Consider the following 9355-nt stretch of genomic DNA (forward strand, 5'->3'; position numbering starts at 1 on the left):
TAGACAGACATTGAGTCCTCTTTAGAATAGCTAAATGGAATCGAAATGAAGTGGTAGTTGGGAGACTGCACCATCCAATGACATGAAGAAGTTGTGCTTAACAAGGCTGGTCTAGGTATACAGGGTAGGCTGGAGAATATTACCCCTTTTGTGAGGGAGCCACTAGCGTTCCCATGCAGGTAATAAAATGTTTTTTGACAAAACAAAAACAAACCAATTCATTTTCTATTTCTTTTCTTTGAGTGGGAGGTAAGAGAAAAGGACAAAAAGACTTGCCATGTTTTGCGGTTTCTCTTTCCTACCCTTGTTATATTTCCTTCGTACACTAGGACCGTATTGGCATACAGAGATTCAATCGTCATCCACTTTCCTTTTCCTTGCTCCGCAGTGTTGACAGGTTCTTTGCAAGACCAGTCCAACTAATGCGTGACTCGGTCTTCGATCTATAACCATAAAGATAATCACTTTAATCCACGGATTTCACTCCTCCGTTTCCGACATGTGATCGGGGAATTCGGAGGGATTGCTGTCACTCTGGGCCTTGGTTTAAGATTCTGCTAGTAATTGTGTCTATTGTAGGTACCCTTACATTTTCGCGTGAGACATGCTCTGTGACGTATTCTGCTCATGATTTTACCTTGCTTAGATTGAATGGACTGTTACCTACTTAATCTACCGGGAAAATGCAAAATGATTATGTAAAATCTATCTTACTCGGGTTATTACTGTCTCAAATGTCAGACTAAACATACTCAAACATGTTATATCTAAATAAATATTAGAATTTAAACGAAGATGATAATGGAAATACAGAAATGCTAGCAAGGACAAATAAACTAACTAAATGATTGATTAGATAAATTTTGAGCTCTGATGAAACCGAGGATTTTCTTCAAAGACGGAGAGGAGATGAGTAAATTAATTCTGGTGTGTGTGCATGTTTATGTGTGTATTATATATATTGTCTATATATGAGTGGTGTGTATTATGTACATATATATATATATACAAATATATTTATATATATACTATATTTGGTGTTAATATATATATATATATACACACACACACACACACACACACTAAAGCACACATTTTTTATGCATATATATCATAATATTATTTTGCTATAAAGAATTATATATATATATATATTATTCTATATATACACACATATATATGCATATATATATATATCTAATTTATATATAATTTATATCTATATACACATATATATATATATTATACAATATATTTGTATATATATTTGTACGCAACACACACACGCACGCGAGGGCCACAACCCACACACACCACACACACACACCACACACACACACACACACACACACACACACACACACACACAAACACACACACAACACACACACCACACACACACACACCACACACACACATACTCCAAACAACACTCACTACACACTCACAACACCTCACACATACACCTTACATTTATATACATATAACCACAGACATATATACTACGCTTATATAGGCTGGAGAAAAAAAAGGTGTGTTATATTATATGTATAATATATATTTTTATATATATGTGTGTGTGTCGTGTGGTGTGTGTGTGTGTGTGTGTGTGGTCGCACCACCACATGCAGTTCTTCTCCTGTCGTTGCTGCAAAGCTCACCCATTTTCATATTTCGAACCATCTGTATATATTGGTTGATCTTGGTACTTAAATATATGTTGAAGAAATCTCTCCCACTTCCCTATTCTCATTAAATCCAGCTCGATTAGATTTGGTCTAAATGGGGAACTAGGGAGTTCCAACAGTAGAAAACCTTTGTGAGATTCCACGAGATTCCTCATTCCCCTGTAAACTTTCCACGAGCAGTACAAATGTGAAAGTCATCCACAAACAGACTACACAAGACTAGCACTTGGAATGACCTTGGAATGTCCATTAACAGCAATGGCAAACAGGATCACACTTAAGACATTCCCATGGGGGACCCATTCCAACTAATCTTCAAGGTTAAAGAAGCTGTTTCCACCTGCCACTCTAACTTCCTGCTATGGAAGCATCCTTGCCTGGTATTGAGAATACGAATGATTATAACTTCTTCCGATGTGGATGACACTGTGCCCTCCCTGATGATCCTGTTGTTATAGGTCTAACAATGAACTATTGTCAACTCTCAGATAGATGAAATTTCATTCGGTTGGATATCATCACTTCTAGGAGCTGTCTTTTGTGCAGAGTGAAAGCAGGAGTCCAATCTCACCGTGGCAAAACGTTCTGGCTGACAATCAGTTAAAACATGTTGATTATTCTTATAACACCTAAATTGATAAAGCTGTTGCCAAATATTTGGCTCAACCCATACTGGTAATCTGATTATTTTATGTTCCTAGTTTATATATTGATTTCTTTTCTAAACCATTACAACATACGCGGAGTTACTTCATATTACAAATTGCATCTAATACATATCTATGGCTAAGATTATTTTTAGAGTACATTATAGCTATGGCTAGTATGATAAAAATGAGAAAAAATTATGTCTTGTAGGAACCCTCAATTCTGTTCTTTCGGACTTTTGAATTTGAATATATCACATTACTGCTCTATTCGATTATGTAGAGTTGGATCAGATGACCTTTATGTTCCTGTATTCAATTTTACTGCTTAATATTTCATTCTTGTTCATTCATTTGGGCAGAGATTGGTTTTGCATATGATTCCACCCAAATGCATAGCCGCTACCCTCGATTCCTTGTTGTAAATATAGTGTTATGAAGTGAAAGGATGGCTATACGTTCACGACATCTAGCTCCTTTAGAACTTGCCTGGTCTTTGCTTCGGTCTTTTGTAATGAAACATATTCACATTGCTGTGGCTTTGTTCAGCTGTTTAGTGTGGTCTTTTCTTGCACTAACAGTTGTTTAGCATTCCTCAGACACTTGTTACCGGAGGCTGATAGTACTGTTTCTACTTCAGGAAGTAGCTTCTGCTGAATGGGGAACTCCTGATGTAAGTGATCTACGGCTTCTGAGCACACTGGACAACATTCTCGCTAACGCTATTTTCCCTCTCCCTTTAACTGCTTTAGTAGCCCTCAATTCTCTATCCACAAAAAGATGGCTGACGCCAAAGAGTTACCGCCCTAAAGACTACTCGATACATTATTCACAAAAGTTTTCGAAAAGAAATCATAAACACTCGATTAGGTTGTAACTCGAATACATAACCTTCTCGTCGACGTAATACGGACTCAACACATCACAAACTATATAAAATATCAACAAAGACCGACGACTATAGACTGTTCATGTCACAAAAGAGTTTTAGGCGAACTCTGTGACACGTCTGCCATGCTTGCCTAAAGTAGAAGCTGTTCACAAAATTTAACGTTTCTACCTTGTCAAATAATTTCTTTGCAGTTTTCCTCGGATTTAAATTCTATTTCTAAATAAAATTTCAGGCAACATTCAAAACGACGCTGGATACCTCAGGGCAGCATACACAAGCAACACCAATATCAATATACACAACCCGACCTCAGACCCCACACACAGACTCACTCACTAAATCCTCTATACTGTACGACCTAACTTACACACACCCACACACACACACACACACACACTACACACACCTATATTTATCTACTGATAATGTATGTACATACACACATACACACACGTTCTGCACACAAGCCGCAGCACTCTCGCGTGATGTACGTGTGTGCGTGTTGTGCATATGGGGTGTGTGTGTTTGTGTGTGTGTGTTGGTGTTTGTGTGGCCATTCATGTTGAACAAATGTATTTAAAACAATGAAAGGGGAAACAAGAAAACACAAAAAAACCGAAGTCTTCTTTACTGCATTGCTTTCTTCAGGGCATAAAGGACAATAAAATTCATAACGCTAGATCATGGTTCCTCGTCCGCAGTGTCAAAGTTGTCAAGCTGATGTATTGATGCAGCTTCTACAGCTCCCAACAACAACCCTTGGGGGGGGGGGGGGGGGGGGGGGGGGGGGGGGGGGGGGAAAAAAGAAGTGTGAGGGGGGGGGGGGGGGGGGGGGGGTGATAATCCCTTTCCCGTGTGCCAGAGCCCCGCATTATTGATGGACGGTTAGGGTCCTCGTGGGAGGTGGCCGTTCGGGGTCGGCTAATCACGAAGTGCTTCTTTTGTTAAGGACGGACGGAGGGCGCTGTGTGCTGGTCGTTTTTGTTCTTGAAATCCATCGTTCTGTCTCACCTTATGTATACCTGTCCGCAGCCGCTGCAAAGTATACTATACTCATGGATAAGGGGTCCTATGTCTTACCTCATTTCCTCATGATATCCCCCGATCTTCTTAGTTGAAAGAGGTGAGCCCAAGCAAGTCCATGAATTTGTTTTATGTCCTCGGCATTCGAACTGGCTCGAAAGTCCACACACAGGCAGAAGAGTGCGATGTAGTCATCTCTCGGTAGTGGTGTTTTCTGCTCGTCCATTAGCTGCTTGGCGTTCGTTTGCAACTTCAAGTTGTCTGATGTTACCTTGTAGTTAGGCTATCATTAACGGTGATGTCCGATAGATGGAAACCGCTTATGAAGTTAAGGGCATCTGAAGATGTGGCTAGAAGCTTCTTTGGCAGCCTGTGTAGAGAGTTCCTATTCAAGTTGGTGACGAGTGTATCCGTCCTTTATATATATATAGTATTATATATAACATATATGCACAATCACACACACACATGTTATATATATGTGTGTGTGTGTGTGTGTGTGTGAGTGTGTGTGTGTTGTGTCTGTGTGTGGTGTGTGTGTTAGTAGATATATATACCATAATGTACCTATCTTTCTCCTCTCTCTCTCGCACTCTTTCTTTCTCTGTATATATATACATGTACATATAAGTATAATAAATAGAATATAGCATACATAAATAAAACATAATATGTATATATGTATGTATATGTGTAAACTATACATAATATGTATATTATGTAATGTATGATATGTATACATACATATATACGTACATAAGTATAAGGTGTATTATTCATATATATTATATATATATATATATATGAAAAAAAATGTGTGTTTATATATTCATATATACATACGTACAACATATGTTATATATAAATTATAATAAAATGTATATATCGCCTTGAAATTAAACGCAGGTTTCGTAGGGGAAGTCGCCGCCGTGTCACAAGTGTTAGCGCAGAGTATACTGTTTAATGACCTCTCAAAAGTAGAACTAGATCATAAAAGGAATAAAATGCGTTAAAAATATATTATTCTAATAGATTATATATATGTTTATGTGCGTGTGTGGTAATGTCTGTACAGGTTGTGTGTATGTATACATAATGCATACCTACATATATAATTTTTATGTTTATTATTTACACATATTTTTTTTGATCTCTCTCTTTTTCACACATGTAGCTACGAACACACACACGACAACACACACCCTACACACACACACACACACACACAAATAGACACACACAATGTACACACACACACCGCGCACACGGCCACACACAACACGCACACACACACAACACACCACACACACACTCACCCACTCACACACACACAAAGTATAGAACGCACACGAATACAAACATTCACACAACACTCACACACACGTGTGTGTATATATAACACACCATATGTGTGTATATACATTTTTTAAAAACAGTTAGTTATTCCAGCTGCAAGCCTTAGGCCTCTCTCCATTTCAGTATTGAGATGTTATTTGCAGGCTCACCTTGCCTTAATTGATGCCCTTAGCCTAAGTCAGCCGCGTTGTTCGACGCGCTAACACTTGTGCAACGGCGGTGACTTCCCCATGACTCCTGTGTTTGTCTTCTCAAAGCGATATGTCGTTTTCTTGCGTAAGAACAGGGTTCGAGCCATTAATACGGAGCCAGACATATTTTTGCAAACTGCCGCAGCGGGAATTGAACTCGGGACACCAACGAGGGTCGGAAGACAATTTCCTTATAACAACCGCGGTTAAGCGCGCTAACACCTGTGCCGCGCGGTGACTATCCTAGACACCTGGTTTTTGACTTCTCAATGCAGATATGTCGTTGATAGGGGAATCCCTTTCTTAATGTTTTGATTACTGTATGCCACCCAGTACCATTCCCCATACCCAATTCTTAGTTTGAAAACAATCATGGCCACAGAATAGCCATCAAAAACTGTGAGATTTATAAAGAAAGATGGAATCATATCAACCAACAGCATTCTCCACAGTGGCCACATGACATCTACAAAAAAATCAAACATCCATATCAAGAGCAATAATAATATTCAAGCTGCATGTTTCAGTTGCGTCTCTTTTATCCCACTGGCTGGAATGTCATTCACCTCCTTCAAAAATACTGGAAAGTGGTTGCTTCCCTGTAAGTCTTCATGACTGACGAAGTGAAACCCAACTGTGTTACCAGGTTAGGCAACTGGCAGGTCGTATTGGAGAAATGTGTAGATATGTTCAGAAAATAAATAATTTCTTCTGAGAAGAAAATGACTCCAAGACTTTTTCTCAAGGGTTAACAAAATGTTCCTCAGTGGTATTGCGTATTATGTGGAGGAAGGTGGCTGGATTGCAATAGGTAAAGGTCGTGTAGGTCCTATCTCACTGGCTTAATTGAAAAGGATATCTTGATGTATCATCATTGCTACTCTCATGGGGTCCGTTGGGCTTGATTTTGGAATCGTTTCAGAGAACTTGAAGAAATTTTCCCTGGTCATAAATCTATAGTAGGCATACAAAACTGGGTTACATAAGGCTTATTAGATGATAAATTCCTCCATATTGCAGAATTCTTGCAGTTCCATTGGGGTCCATGGTGATTATATTTGCTGCTTTATGGAAACCATGTTTAAACCTAAGATTTGGCTGTTCATTGTGAAATTGTGAGTGAAAATGTAATACCCATGCCGATTTGGCATGGTACTAAGTGTCCTCGTGGTAGTGGGGAAGGGTTGATGTTGACATTTTTATTGGATTTCGTAATCTGGTATTCTTTTTCTGGGTGGGGTGTTATTTTTTTTTTTTTTTTTTTTTTTTTCTTACCGCTCTTTCTGTCTCCTGTTGCACTCTTGATAAGAACTTATGGGCTTTTTTACCGGTAATGGAACCTAGTTATTCCTATTTAGCTTAAAAAGTCCACGTATGCAGGGTCCAATATTAATTTTATAGGACTTGTTGAGACGTTTGCATTCCACGAACCTTTCTCTTATATGCGCTATCGCAGATCATTTCGCCCCCTAATTTGGATCAGTTTTATCACGGCCTAACCACGACACGTATACACATTTGCCAGAGATAATAAAATATCATATTATATATATATCATATATATATACATTAAAATATCTGTTCCATAATGTATGTATATACACGGTGTGTTAATGTATATACCTTCATGTGTTTTATGGTCTGTACATATATGTACATTTGCTGGGAAATATAATTCAGTATACTGCTGGGCCCTGTTTTGCAAAATTGGCAGCCATTCGATGCAAACTTAGACTGAATAGTATATTTTGAATGGGGCGGAACCCAGGTTGTTTGTGAGAAAAGGTGTGATTGGTAGAACATAAATGCCAACAAGGGTATTTAGTATTATTTTTGTAAACTACGTAAACAATTTCATTGTTCGTTTTCTTTGAACAAGCTGATAGCAAACATGTAGCTATGAGCTATACTATCACTAACTTTGTTTTGGGAGATAATTATAAATTGCGATCCTGCATTGTTTGTTTATCGAAATGTCAACACCTGCGGGCATTTTCCCTTCTTCACACAGCAAGTATCATTTTTAGCTACTTTTTTCTTGAAACTTGAAAATGTACATGCTTTCAAATGTCTATGTATGGCAGCTGTATCAAATAAATTCTTCAAACTCGCTGATACCTTTCTAAATGTTTTCGTAACTACACCTTAGCACGGCTTAATTGATAAAAAAGGAATTCAATCTCGCTGTATTTTATCTGACACGTATGCTATCTAAATTACCTTTGTTATTTGCAGTGGTATTTTAAAGTTTGATAGTAATCTTAATAAGGTTTTCGACAGAAATACCTATTTCCGGTGTGTGAAAAGTCATGTGTTGCTCACCAGGAACTTGGTAGTTTGAGAAAGAGGAAACATCTCGATAATAACAAAGGCCGAGGTCGTATTATTTGATACGCTTTCGAAATGAATCTTTATAAATTACTGATTATTCATTTCGCGGCTAATCAAAAAAGAAAATTATGTCCGGTGTCCCATATGTAATAATGACATATGGGAATTCGAGGTTGTTGTAAAAACGAGCTGCTAAGTGACACATTTTTTAAGAAGGACGCAAGGCAATCTGAAATGCAAACAGAAACCGCATTATTATGATGAGGGAAAGTATTTCCCTCTCAGTGATATAGCTAGAGAGTCGGGTATATCCCGCTCGTAGTATACTGGTGAATAAGGTGCGTGGGAGGAGGGACCTGAACCAACCGCCCTCGTTTTCGGATGCCCCTTCCACCAAGGCGCTAAATTCATATAAAGAACCTACAACTTCCGCTATACCAGCCGCAAACGACTAAATTGCAGATGAAATTGACGCAGATAGTTATCAAAGAGAGGTTGAACAAATGACCTTGTCAATATCGCCTCCAGTTCGCCCAGCTGTTTGTGGAGAGCCACGGGAGGATCAATTGATGGTGTTAAAATCATTATCCTTTTTCAATTTGCTCGTAGATTATTTCAAAGTTTGATAAAGATACTTTTTAGATGTGACAGACAACACATCTATGAAACGGCGAGGAGTGCACGTGACATTAATATGTGGAGTGGATTCTATGCATGATGTTGGTGAACCGCCGGAGAAAAAAGGATCTTCAGTTTAGACAAATATTTTGAAATTGTTCGAAGAAAATATTTTCCTAGCAGCAAGTTGCATCCTTTAGCCCTTACCCAGAAACAACCATAATCGTGCAGGATACGTCCAACACAATCAGTTACGAAATGGTTTCATGCTAAAAGCGATGGAAAAGTGTTACGAAGGAACCGGGACTCACATAAGACCTTAAGTCATCTCTGTTCCAGGGGATTAGACAAGGTGTTTGGTGGAACGATATTATAAGTATGATGCCACCCAGTATTGGGTCTTTTCTTGTCTATAATTATTACCGTTTTTCTTTTTCACAAATACACCGACAGTAAAATATCTCAAAATTAATAATCATCTCCCAATTGTTCGATTTACTGAATCCCGGCAAAAAAAAATTTAATAATGATTTGTGTATCTATATTTTTTAAGGAAAAAAATTATCAACTAAAGTTGACATATTTTGCCAAGAAAGGATTTCAAAATGT

This window comes from Penaeus chinensis, chromosome 42 (assembly GCF_019202785.1).
Source record: "Penaeus chinensis breed Huanghai No. 1 chromosome 42, ASM1920278v2, whole genome shotgun sequence".
Taxonomy (NCBI): Eukaryota; Metazoa; Arthropoda; class Malacostraca; order Decapoda; family Penaeidae; genus Penaeus; species Penaeus chinensis.